The sequence below is a fragment of the Chenopodium album genome, chromosome 5 (assembly GCF_948465745.1).
Source record: "Chenopodium album chromosome 5, dcCheAlbu1.1, whole genome shotgun sequence".
Taxonomy (NCBI): domain Eukaryota; kingdom Viridiplantae; phylum Streptophyta; class Magnoliopsida; order Caryophyllales; family Amaranthaceae; genus Chenopodium; species Chenopodium album.
Window position 1 is genome coordinate 3,588,706 of NC_137838.1, and position 14,106 is coordinate 3,602,811.

Sequence of the window (14,106 nt, forward strand, 5' to 3'; positions counted from 1 at the left end):
TTATTGGCCTGACCCAAATTCAACCCAACTTGTTATTGACTCGACCCTAATTTTACCGTACCTATTACTTACCCAACCTTAAAATTCAACCCGATTTGTTACTAACCCGACTCGAAATTAACACGACTTGTTATTAACCCGACCTAAAATCAATTCAAATTTTTCCTGACCCGATTTCAAATCACCTTAAATGCAATTTAGACCACCTTATTATTGTTGATCAAATCATTTTGTCTTGGGAGACCAAGTCGGTCCAGGCAAGCTAAAGAAAGGAGCATCATCCTCAAATTTAAGAGTTAAATATAGTACGAAGTATATATTTTTGTTGTATGGTTAAAGGTGATAATTATCTTCTTAAATTATAGACTATAGTTCCCTAGTATATTGTCATATATATTATAGTCAAAGGAAATAATTAGCTTGATAAAAATGGTGATTATTTATTTATAGTTAGTGAACCCGAATATGACCTGACTTGGAAATGACCCGACCTAATTGTAACCTGTAAATTATTGACTTGAACATAACCCGACTTGAACCAGAGAATGACCCGACTTGAAAATGACCCAACCTGATTATAACCCGCAAATTATTGACTTGAATCGAATCTGACTTCAACCCGTGAATGACCTGACCTGATTATAATCCGCAAATTATTTACTTGAACGGAACCCGACTCAATCCCGAGAATGACCCGACCTAATTCTAACCCGCAAATTATTGACTTGAACCGAACCCGACTCAAACCCGAGAATTACCCTAACCCGTTTTAAACCGTGAAAACCCAAATTAAACCCGACCTATTGTTCATCCGACCCGAATGTAACTCGACCTGTTATTAACCCGATCTGAACCCGATAAGAAGTATGACCCTACTTGACCCAACTTAAGCATGACCCAACTCAAACCCGACCCGCATAGGTTATGGAATTAATCTGAATTGACCCGACCCGAGTTGACCCAACCCACTCTTATCCGACTTAAACCCGACCCGTTTACTCGAATTGACTGCTGTTTCGGGTGAAAACAATGGGGCCTTTCCGAAGGCCCGTTGAAGTGGTGAAGACTGGATTCGGTCCCAGGGATGTTGGGCCGAAGGTTTCCTGCACAGCAAACACACGTAAACTAGCCTCGGGGGTGTTGCCGAGGAAGGCCCCTCCGATGCTAAAGTCAGTACAATGTGTAGAGAGAGAAAGCTATACAAGAGAGTTAATTGCTTGAGGCTTTGTTGTGTGTTGTTTACAAATGAATGAATTGAAGGCTTTTATACCTTAACACATATGGAGAATATGGGCCGTGGCCCAATTGTCATGTCTGGTGGACTGACCTTGACTTTAGCACAATTGGAGAGTTGAACCTGGACCTTGGGCTTTTAATTGGATTATTTAATGACTAGGCCCAATTGGACTAAATTGGACCCAAACAACTTGCCCCCCAGACCCGATTTGGAAGGATGACGGGTCGGGTTTGATTCCAATAAAAAATGGAGGGAAGTAAATGATTTAATTAATCCAAGAAATTTGGATTTAAACCGTAATTAATGAGATAACAACGGTTAGGTGAATGATTGTGGAAGTTTGGACGGATAATGGGCGGTTTAATCGTGAGGTCGTGTGTTTAACGGTTACTTAGTGGAGTATTTAAGAGAAATTAAAGCGCAGACTCCCAGAATTCCCATTCTTGGAGATATAATCAGAGGCGCGTCATCCCTCCTCACTTCTTCACCAACACAAACCCAGAACTTTCGAGAAAAGACCTAAGAACCCGCATCAAAACCTCGCAAATTCCCTGAGCATTGAGCTTAGAAACTGAGATTCGTCACTACCAATTCGTAAATCGGCAACTTTCGCTTCAGATTAAGGTAATTCCCTTTGATTTTAGTTTTTATTTTTCTTCAAATTCGAACTCTTTTTCCTCTCTTTCGACTTTTTTCTTCGAAATTCATCAATGGCGAGGGAAGTTAGAGGTAGGGCCCGTGCTCCAAGAAGAGCAAGGCCGATTCCCGATCCTAGGAACAGGACGGGGACCTGGAATGGGCAGAGAGCAGAATCTGACCCTGCTGAAGGGATTAGGGCGACTCCCATTTCTTCGGCTCCTCCTCAGGGGGCGGAGGGGCCGAGCATTTCTGGGCGAGACGATGAAGTTCCCGCCGTCCTTTGGGACATCCTTCCTGGGTTTTCAGAGTGGGAGGATGCTGAAGTGGCTTCGGCCATGATAAAGAACCGCCCCTACTCATGGTGGGTAGAGAATGCCGAACAGTATCGGTTTGCCGAGCAGATTGAGTTGCATTACGGCATCCTCGAAGCTGATGGGTATTGGTGCCGAATGCCCGTAGCATCCGATAGAATCCATCGTCCACCCCCGGGGTATGTGGGGGTATATACAAGATAACTTCAGTATGGGCTGAGGTTCCCTTTGGACGTATTCGTCCGAGACTTGCTGATCCATTATAACATTTCTCTATGTCAGCTAACTCCCATCAGCATCCGAAGGGTGATGACATACTTGTGGGTCTGCAAGTTCTTCAGGTATGTGCCGAACCTGCACTGCTTCAGAAAGCTCCATCGGCTAGTGCCAAATATTCAAAGTGGGCACGGACATCACGGCTCTGGGTGGTACCGGATTGAGTCTCGGCCCCAGTATCTGACCATGTGGCCGAATGACTCTTCAGACAAAGACTGGAGAGGTCAATGGATCTGGGTTAGGGCGCCCACAGATCCAGACCACCCTTGCGTCTTCAGCGCCCCCAGGTATCTTGCCGAGCCTGATCCCGAGATGGGAAGCTTGGGTCCCCCCGAAGGTGACGGTTCGGATCCGAACCTTAATCAGCAGAATATCTTTGGCAAGCGGCCGAACCCGGGGGGCAGCGGTCGGATGCAGCATATCCCGGAGACTTGGCTCCCCGATACGCATTATGTCTTCCAAGAGAACATGTTAGCAGCTGTCGGCCTCAGCCGAAAGTTTAGGGATGGTAAGTTTCTTCGGCTGGGGCCGAGGCCTTTTCATTATATCTTTTCCTCTGCTTTTACTTCGTACTTCTCTGCTGTGCCGACCTAGCTGAACTAATCCTTTCCCTCTTCTTCTTTCAGAGCGGGACGAGACCAACGTCGGCATTAACTACGATCGTCTCGGCGTCAACCGAGAACGTGTCGTAACTGCTCGGGCTCCTCCTATCACTGAATCGAAGCATAGGGAAGTCCATCTAGACTCTACCCATTTCCAAATTGAGGCTGTTGCTCTATATCAGAAGCAGAAGCCTTGGTGGAAGAAGAGGGATCCCTTGTTTCAGCTGCTAGACGAAGAAGCTGAAGCTGCCCGTACAGCCGAAGAGGTTGCCCGGGTTATTGAAGCTTGCGAAGGAGGAGTGGGGTCTTCCAGAGCTGCTGAAGAAGAAGCTGCAGCTAGGGCAGCTGAAGAAGACGAGGCTTTGCTGAAGACTTCGGTGAGTTCTTTAGACCTAGCTTTTCAGCTTTGCTCTTCTCTCTTTTTTTTTTTTTTTTTTTTTTTTTTTTTTTTTTTTTTTTGCTGTTACTCATACCCTTCGTCCCCCCTTGTCTTTTACAGTCGGAGGAGAGTAATAGACAGAGAGAAGGTAAAGCCCCTGCTCGTCCCGAGGACCAGATACAAGAAGAGTCTGAAGACTCAGACATGGACGAGCAGCCGCTTCAAAAAAGGCGACGAAGGATGGCCATCATCGGCCCTCATGACTTTCAAAGGAGGCCGATGACCATCGGCATTGAAATAAGGGAACCTGAGGAAGGCGGTGGATCGCCGAGGGTTCCCCGGCCGCCGGCTCAATCACCTCCGAGGACCCCTCCGCCACCTCCCGAGATGGAGGTGGATCAAAAAACTCCCGATCCTAAGGGAGGGGTTCAAGAGGAAGCTCAAGAGTGTGCTGCTGAGCACAGGGATGAGAATGCTGTGATGCCCAATGCTGAGGGTTTCACAGCCGATATTGTAAGAGAGGTTGAGGCTTTCGTCCTCACACCTGATGAAGAAGCGGAGGTCATAGTAATTGACTCTGCTGAGAAGAAGGGGAATGCTGAGCAATCTAAGACTCAAGAGGCTCCATCGTCATCCTTCCCTTCCTTCCAGACGCTGCAGTCTGGAGAAATGGGTTTCTCGGCCCCCCGAATGCCAATCCCAGATCATATCTGGGACCTCATATGGGGTCAGAACCGAGAAGGTGCTGCAGCCTACTTCGGCAATTTTGCTGGCATGTCCGAAGTAGATAGGGCGAGGATCTGGTCGCTGAAGGCCACTGCTGGGATGGGCGAATCCAGCAGATCAGTTCCAGACCCAGCCAGGTCTAACCAACTGCTGATGATGCAGGTGATTCTTCTTTGCCTTTATCTCTTTTTCGCTTCAGCTCTTCAGTTGTGTTTTGTTTTTCTTCTTTTTTTTTTTTTTTTTTTTGACTTGTGCCCCTGTTTCCAGTTTGTGCACAATCAGACTCTCACTGTAGAGCTGATAGATACCCTACAAGATAGGGTTGACGCTGCTGAGTACGACAAGAAGGTAGCCGAAGAGGAGCTAAAGCTTGCCAAGCTGAAGCAAGCAGCGGCTGAGGAGAAGCAGCAGAAGGGTGAGGAGTACGAGAAGAAAGCTGCTGAAGCCCTTCAGACCTTCTGCGATGCCATGGAGCAGGAAGTTTTCCCCCCGCTGATGGAAGGGGAAAAATTTCTTCAGGAGCACATGGGAGTGGATATTTCCAAATTCAAAGCTGCCATCGGGAGCCGGATCCAAGAGGGAACTGTTGCACAAGCTGAAGTGCAGCAGAAGTTGGAAGCTCTTGAAGCAAGCAGAATGGCTGCTGAAGAGACGCTCCAGGCTCGGAATGTCCAACTCTCCGAAGCTGCTACTACCGCTGAAGCTCAACTTGCCAAGCTCCAAGAGGCTGAGGATCAGCTGAAGGTCAAGGAAGATAAGTTGAGCCAAGCTCAGACCAAGGCTTCCCAATTTCAGCAGGAACTGGACGAGCAGAAAGAGTCTTCCTCCAAGCTTGCTGATGAGCTAAAGAAATCCAAAGAAGACTTGGAGGAGACGAAAAGGAAGCTGGCTGATGCTGAGGCTCTACTCAAGGTCCGCATCTATACCCAAGAAGAGTATGAAATGGGTTTTAGAAACGGGTTCAGAGTGTGCCGAAGAGTCTGCCTACATGCTGAGCCGAAGCTTGACTGGTCCAAATGTGCTGAATGGGTCCAGGATCCCGAAGACCCTCACATGAAGTATGCAACTCCAATCGAAGCTGAAATCCTTAAGGCTGAGGAAGCCGAAGAAGAAGCTGAGAGGGAGGAGTTGGAGGCTGAACGGAGGGAGAGGGAGGCTCAGCAGGGTGCAAAGCCCGCCTCTTCTGCTGCTGGGGCCGAGGCCACCATGGGGCCCAACAACGCTGATCAGTCTGATCCTCGGGCTGAAGCATAGGAACTCGGGCAGTCGTCTTCAGAATCTTGCGGTTCATCGTGCGCTCAACTTTAGACTTGCCGCTTTCTGAATTTTTTGCCTTGTTTTTTGCTTCAGCTTGCCTTGTCGTACAAACAGTTTATTTTTGTTTCTGTACGTATTTCGGCAGCTGTTATTTTCCGCTTGTGGGCGGCTGCCGATACAGTCTTTGATTTATTTGAACTTGTAGCTCACTTTCTGAGCATGAATTATTAATCTGATGTTCCTTTCTTCAACTGCTTTGTCTTGTTTTGAATGCTTTACTGTTTCTGATCTTGAGAAATGTTCGTAAAAAATTCGCGAAGTGCAAAGCTTTCGGCTTGAAGAGTTCTGCTGAACATAGACTTGCACTGGTAGTGCCTCTTGCCCCCTCAGAAATCTAAAGATTCAAGTCTTTGGATTACTGGGCTGGGTTTTATTTTTCTATCTTTTGAAAATGGATATCCGAAACACAGGGCCAACTGAAGGCAATGCTTCGGACGATGGCTTTCTGGGATACAAGGCTCAGTTAAGGCAATACCCCAGAATGAAGAACAAGTCTTTGGAGAACAAGTCCTACTGCAGTTTGACTTCAGCTGCAAGACCGGAGTTCTTTAAAAAGACGAGCTTGTCAGCAATCCGAAACCCAGTTACCCGGAGGCGAAGGTTTCAGGCAGGGCTGAATAAAAAATTTCCAACAGTTGTTGATATCCTTGATTTCCTGTCTATCTTTAAAAATGGATATCCGAAACACAGGGCCAACTGAAGGCAATGTTTCGGATAATGGCTTGCTGGGATACGAGGCTCAGTCAAGGCAATATCCCAGACTTGTCCATGGACTCATGTCTTTGGAGAACAAGTCTTACTGAAGCTTGACTTCAGCTGGAAGACCAGTGTTCTTTAAAAAGACGGGTTTGTCAGCAATCCGAAACCCAGTTACCCGGAGGCGAAGGTTTCAGACAGGGCTGAATAAAAATCCTTAAAGAGTAGATAGAACAAAGAAAACTTTGAAAGAATAAAAAGTTGCAAATGTTTATATAAATGGTGGCTCCAAGGCCTTTCATTAATTCAAAAGTACTTACAAAGATTGTTCTGCCCCGAAGGGTTTACACATGATATTTCTTCAGTACATCAGCGTTCCAGTGATTTTTCAACTCAGTTCCATCCAACTGCCGAAGTCGGTATGTCCCTGGCTGAAGCTCATCACTGATCTCGTAGGGCCCTTCCCATGTAGCTGAGAGTTTCCCATGGATTCGGCCTTTCTGAACTGCAGCAGCATTCCGAAGGACAAGGTCTCCAATTTTGAGGGGCCTTGCATGGACCCTTCGGTTGTAAAATTTGCTGATTTTCTGCTTATAAGCAGCCATTCTGTCTCGGGCTGAGTCTCTTACTTCGTCGAGGAAATCGAGAGATTCTTTCATCAGTTGCTCATTCTCAGCTGAGAAGTGGTGCACCCGTAAGCTCTCAGAGCCAATTTCCACAGGAAGGACGGCTTCGGCACCATATACCAGTTCAAAAGGTGAATAGCCCGTCGCCTCTTTTTCAATTGTTCGTAGGGACCCAAGGGTTCCTGGGAGCTCCTCCAGCCACTTGGACTTTTGATCCTCTACCCTCTTTTTGAGGGCATTTAGGATCTGTTTATTTGCAGCTTCGGCTTGTCCGTTACTTTGCGGGTGGCATACCGCTGAATATGCCAGTTTGATGCCGAACTGATCTGTATACCGCTTCAGCGGTATATTATCGAATTGCCTCCCATGATCGAAGACAAATACTCTCGGGATGCCGAAACGAGTGATGATATTCTGCCAGATAAATTTTCTGACAGTTTGCTCTGTAATGTTCGAGGCTGCTTCGGCCTCTATCCATTTACTGAAGTAATCAACACCGACTATCAGCCATTTTTTCTTGTACATAGCATCTGGAAATGGTCCCAGTATATCCAGTCCCCATTGGGCAAACGGGAGTGGATTAAGAATCGGCTGAAGATCCCTAGCTGGCTGATGGATAACTGGTGCGAATTTTTGACATTTTTCGCATTTCCGAACCAGCTCCTTAGCATCTGAGATCATGGTGGGCCAGTAATATCCGGCCCTCAATGCCTTGTGGGCTAAGGTCTTTCCCCCGATGTGGTTCCCGCAGATGCCGAGGTGAATCTCCCGTAGGATATAATCTGCATCTGTCGGTCCCACGCACTTCAGCAATGGGGCTGAGAAGGATTTCTTCAGAAGCTCCCCCCTGAAGACGACGAACCTTGAGCTGGTTCTCTTCAGCTTGGAGGCCAAAATTCTATCTTCGGGAATCTCTTCCCGAAGCTTGAAAGCTAGGATGGGGTCCATCCAGCTGGGCTCTGGGTCAGCGCAGCACACTTCAGGTGCTTCGTCGACACTTCTCTCTCGACGCACCTCCACATATACAGATTTGCTCAGCTCAGTGAGAGTTGAACTAGCAAGTTTGGAGAGTGCATCGGCCTGAGTATTCTGACCCCTTGGGATCAGTTGAACCTCAAAGGTTCTCAGCTTTGCAATAACTGATTTGATCTTGGCAAGATAGGCTATCATGGAGGGCTCTTTGGCCTCGTAGCTGCCACTGATCTGATATGCAACTAGCTGAGAGTCTGTTTTCAGGCAGACATGCTCGGCTTCCAGGGAGATGCACAGCTCTAGGCCAGCGATTGCTGCCTCATATTCAGCTTCGTTGTTCGAAGCCTTGAAAGAAAATTTTAGCGCATGTTCAAAGGATTTGCCTTCGGGAGAGGTTATCACTACCCCTGCCCCTGAACCATTTACGGTGGAGGATCCGTCCGTAAAAACAGTCCAGACTTTCCTTCCATTATCTAGCGTCTCTTGGTACGAGCATTCGGCCAAGAAATCCGCTAGAGCTTGAGCCTTTATGGCAGCCCTCGGCTGGTAGCTGATGCTGAATTCGGTGAGCTCAAAAGCCCACTTGGCCAGCCTACCAGATTTTTCAACTTTGCCGAGAACTTTTTCCAGCGGCTGATCAGTTAAGACCACTATCTGATGGCAATCAAAATAGGGCCTCAGCTTCCGAGCCGCTACCACTACCGCAAAGGAGACTTTCTCGAGTAGAGGGTAGCGAGTCTCGGCATCCGTCAGGGTGTGACTGACGAAATAGATCGGTTGCTGAATTTTGCTTTCTTCCTTCAGCAGTACTGCACTGATGGTGGCTGGGCTAACAGCCACGTACAGGTACAAAGTCTCTCCCTCTGCTGGGCTAGCCAGCGTTGGGAGTTGAGCCAGATGCTCCCGAAGCTGCTTGAAGGCTTCTTTTTGCTCTTCCTCCCAAACGAGCTCCTTTGTTTTCGGGAGTTTCAGGGCTTTGAAGAAAGGTAACCCCTTATCCGAAGCTCTGGAAATGAACCTCGAAAGGGCTGCCATTCTTCCGGTGAGCCGCTGAACATCCCGCTTTGTTTTCGGCTCAGGAAGGTCAAGCGCTGCTTTGACTTTGGAGGGATTGGCATCAATCCCCCTCTTGCTGACCATGAACCCAAGGAATTTCCCTGACTTCACGCCGAAGACACACTTCTTCGGATTCAGCTTCATTTGATTCTTTCTTAAGGTGGCGAAGGTTTCAGCCAGGTCCTTAACATGGTCCTCAGATTTTTTGCTTTTAACGATCGAATCGTCAACATAGACTTCCATGTTTCGGCCCTTTTGATCGGCGAAAACTTGATCCACCAGCCTTTGATAGGTTGCCCCCGCATTTTTCAATCCGAAGGGCATCATTTTATAATTGTACACCCCGGCGTTCGTGACGAATGCCGTCTTTGCTCGATCGTCGGGGTGCATGAAGATCTGATGATACCCTGAGAATGCGTCCATGAAACTAAGCAAGGCATGGCCACTTGTCGAGTCGACTAGCTGATCGATCCTCGGCAAGGGATAGAAATCCTTCGGACAAGCCTTATTTAGGTCCGTGAAGTCAACGCACATCCTCCAGGTACCATTGGCCTTCTGAACCATCACCACATTTGCCAGCCATTCCGGATATTGACAAGGCTCGATGAAGCCTGCCTCCAGCAACTTTTTGACCTCGGCTGCGATGTCTCGGTTCTTATTTGCAGAGTAACTCCGCTTCTTTTGCTTAATTGGTCGACACGTTGGGTCAACGTTAAGCTTATGGGAGATGAGGTTTGGACTTATCCCGGGCATATCAGCTGCCGAGAAAGCAAACACATCTCTGTTGTTTCGAAGGAGCTGAATAAGTTCACAACGGGTGTTCGGATCAAGGTCCATCCCGATTGTTACACATTTTTCCGCGTCTCCTTCGGTCAATTCGACCGTTTCAGTCTGCTGGTCCATGTCCATTGTTGATGGGCTGGACCCTTCACAATCTGGCCTGCTGTCTATGTCAGCCGGCGTCCCAGACTTTCTGTTCTTCGGCTGGCTCTCTGAGTCTTTCGGCTCAGGCGAAGAGCTAGCCTTTTCCCTTTCTGGCCCTTTTTCTCTGGGCACAGAACCTTGGGCCGAAGCGCTTAGGCCTTTCGGCTTTTTTGTGCTTGGCTCTCTTTCTTTTCCTTTCTCCTCCTCATCCTTGTCGTCATCTGGGCGACTAGCGGATGGCTTGAGGTAGTTGCACCTTCGGGCGTCCTTTTGGCTGCCCTGGATCCTTTCGGGGAAGCCGGCGTCTGAGACGTAGATCATTAGCTGATGATAAGTTGAGACGACCCCTTGGATCTCGTGAATTATGGGTCTCCCCAAAATCACGTTATAAACTGAAGGAGCGTCGATGACCAAAAATTCAGTCATGACATTCCTGGCTGCCTCATCGCAGCCGATGGTGACAGGAAGTGTCACCTTCCCATCTGGGTAAGTTGAAGCCCCATTGAATCCGGATACCGGGTAGGGTACTGGCGTAAGATGCTTGGGCTTCAGCTTGATTTGATTGTAGGCCTTTCGGAACAGAATGTTTGCTCCGCTGCCACCGTCAACAAGGACTTTGCTGACGTCGTGGTTGGCCACCGTGGCGATGATCACCAACGGATCCTCGTGAGGGAACGTCACCCCCCGGCAGTCGGCGGCTGTGAACGTCATGTTCGGCACCGGCGACTGGGGAGGCTGAATGTCGGCGTTGTTTACCTGGTGGGTCAGAGCCCTAAGGTGTCGCTTGTGTTCCCTCCGAGAGCATATTCCTCCCGAGATAACATTGATCGGAGAGAATTTTCCCTCCGCATTTTTACTGTTCTTCCGGGGGAAGTCGAGGTCTTGCCGAGAGTCCTTTGCTGACTTCTCGGCCTCCTTTTTCTCGCGGTGATCCGCGATGTATTTTTTCAAGTATCCCTTCCGGACCATGTCTTCGATCTGGTCCTTCAGCTGGATACACTCCTCAGTGTTGTGTCCCGGAGATTCGTGGAACTCGCACCACTGATTTTTATTTTTTCGCTGATACCACTCTGGGAGTGGTCTCGGCTTTCGGTAACTCTGCTCTTCTTTCGTCACGCTGTAAATTTTGGCGCGCGGAAGAGAGAGCGGAGTGTAGGACTCGTATCTACCTGTGAACGAGGCAGACTTTTCCTTCCTCGGCTCGTTGGCCGAAGATTGTTCCGAGGCCTTGGCCTTTCCCTTTGCCCTCTGGCCTTGGCCGTCGGACAAGGGTGTTTGTTTTTTCTTCCCTCCCCCATATTGAGGTTGGGTTTTTGCTTTGTTCCACTCTTCGGCTCGGATGAATTTATCCGAGGCATTCAGAGCTTCCTCCAAGGTCTGCGGGGTATGCATGACCATGAAGTCTAGGAACTTCCCAGGCTGAAGGCCATTCTGCATTGCAAAAACGGCTAACCCCTGGTCCAGCTGAGAGACGCTGGATGACTCGTTGCTGAAACGGGTCAGGTAGTCTCGGAGGCTTTCGGTCTCCCCCTGTTGCAGACCCATGAGTTCTGCAGTAGTCTTCTCTCGGCGGTTTGCCGTGGAAAACTTGCTCCTAAATTTGGAGGACAGATCGTCCCACCCTGTTATAGAGCCTTGTTTCACTCCCTTGGAGATCCATGCTTGCGCGACCCCCTTGAGAGTGGTTGGAAAATATTTGCACCAAGTCGCTTCGGACCTGGGGCAAAGATGCATGTGAGCCTCATACGAGGTAATGTGGTCCTTTGGATCCGAAGTCCCATCATATGTAATGTGCGACGGTATTTTAACCGTGGGCACGTGCTCTTCCAGTATCCATTGCTCAAATGGCGAACTGGAAGGTAGCATAACGGCCTTGCCCTTGTTCCTGGCCGAAGGGACCGCGCTCCGCCCTCTTAGAGAGGTAGGAGTGGTTTTCGTCCCTGGCTGGGAAGTTTGGGTTTCGGCCGCAGGGAACGAGAGACGACTGTGCACGCTCGGTTCCTTACCGCCGAGTCAGTCGAGAACGCTTCGGCGAACAGTCTCAGGTTGTTCTCGGCAAGCAGATTCTGGCCGAGAAGCTGAGCTGCTGCTCTTATGCGTTTCTGGTCGAGAGGTTGAGGATCGTGAGAAAAATTGAGGGTTCTCTTTCCTCTCTCTCTCGGTTCTCCATGTATCTTCTTCCCACTTCTCCAGTTCCCGGAAGGAAGGAGGTTTTCCACCATTGTGGTCTAGCTTCCTCCGCTGATGCCGGGTGTGCGGAGGAATTCGATCGCGAGGTGGAGGCATATTTTGTGCCCTCATGGCCTCCATGAGCACTGCCAGCGCTCTCGCCACCTCCTCCGAGCTGGGCCCCGTCAAAGGGGTCCTCGGCTGAGTGTGGGAATGAGAGCGGACGGTCAATGGTCGGCTTTGGGGCACGGAATGAGTCCTATGACCGGACTGATCTCTACTAGACCGAGAGGGACTCGGCCTCTGATGAGAGTTGTGAATTACGGGAGAAAGAGAATCCTCCCTGTATGATCCTCCTCCCGAACTGGCACCCTTGGGAGAGTTCCGGTCCGGTGAGGGTGATGGTGTAGGAGTTCTAGGCTTTTCGCCTGCTCCTTGACGGAGGCTTTTGCTCTTGCGGTTCTTAGCCATTGCCACTAAGATGATTGCAAGATGAGTTTGATTAGAAATTTGGCTTAAAGATTTTTGAAAGTCTTCCCCACAGACGGCGCCAAATTGTTTCGGGTGAAAACAATGGGGCCTTTCCGAAGGCCCGTTGAAGTGGTGAAGACTGGATTCGGTCCCAGGGATGTTGGGCCGAAGGTTTCCTGCACAGCAAACACACGTAAACTAGCCTCGGGGGTGTTGCCGAGGAAGGCCCCTCCGATGCTAAAGTCAGTACAATGTGTAGAGAGAGAAAGCTATGCAAGAGAGTTAATTGCTTGAGGCTTTGTTGTGTGTTGTTTACAAATGAATGAATTGAAGGCTTTTATACCTTAACACATATGGAGAATATGGGCCGTGGCCCAATTGTCATGTCTGGTGGACTGACCTTGACTTTAGCACAATTGGAGAGTTGAACCTGGACCTTGGGCTTTTAATTGGATTATTTAATGACTAGGCCCAATTGGACTAAATTGGACCCAAACAACTGCTTTAGTTGTAGAGATGCAATTACTGTCAACAAAACACGGCCTTGTTGCAAACTCTAGTACTATCAGATTGAGAGATTAGTAGTCAACCTAAAATATGCAAGATTGCAAGTATCACTTCTACTCCGTTAAATACTCTTCTAAATTTAGTATCATACTCGACTTTGATTCTTAGATTGGTTTTTTGATTCAGTAAACTATGTTAATCGTTGGATGACAATTTGGGTTTCACTTATACTTGTCCTATTTTCCATTTGATCTTTAAATTTCGGGGAAATCAATTTAAGGTTCAGAGGTTACTGTTCCCATTCTAATTGGAAAAAAGAAATACATCCTATTGGACTTGTAAGTTTTTGTTTTTGTTCTTTTTTTTTTTTTTTGGACAAAGATCACTAACAAAACAAACAATAACAACCATAAGTCGGCTACAAAAAGCCCCGTGGAAGCTTATAGCCAATACAAGTGGCGAGTACAAAAACTGGTAAATTGTATGCTTAAAGGCAAATTGGATGGTTTCACCCACCCAAATGGACTCCCGGAGGGTATTAGGGTCTATAGGTAGCTTCTCGGCAATTTTTGTTTCCGGGCAAAAAAAAGTCAAAAATTGGCAAAATTAAAGGCATACACACATTTTGGCCAATTTCGGAGGTTTCGAGACCCGGTGTCGAAAAGTCTCGAGATACTATGGGATACATCCCAGGGTCATATAATGTCGTTTGGAACCATATATGATCATTATATGTTGCCATAAATGTCCTTGGTAGCCTCGAGTTTATGAAATCGGTGGAAGTTGTAAATGGGTAAATTGACAGTTTGAAGGTATATTGGACTTGTAAGTTGTAATAGATTAAAAATCTTTTCTTCCTTGAGCTTGATCTCCAAAGCAAAACAAAATACCATTACATTGGAGGATGCTTTACATGCCTTAAAATGTGTTATGCTTTAGTGTTATAATGAACCAATTCAACATGTACAACAACAGCAACAACAAAGCCTTGATTCCAAAATAAATTGGGGTTGGCGAACCAATTCAGCCAACATCCCCTAATAGAAGAGGGGGGGGGGGGGGGATAGAAAAGAGGGGGAGGGGGAGGGGGGGGGGGGGGGTGGGTGGGGGTGTTCAAGCCTTCAAGGCTTCAACCAAGATTTGTATGTTGGGCGTACTCAGCTACTCCTTTTAAGCCGCATATTATTGCAATCAACAT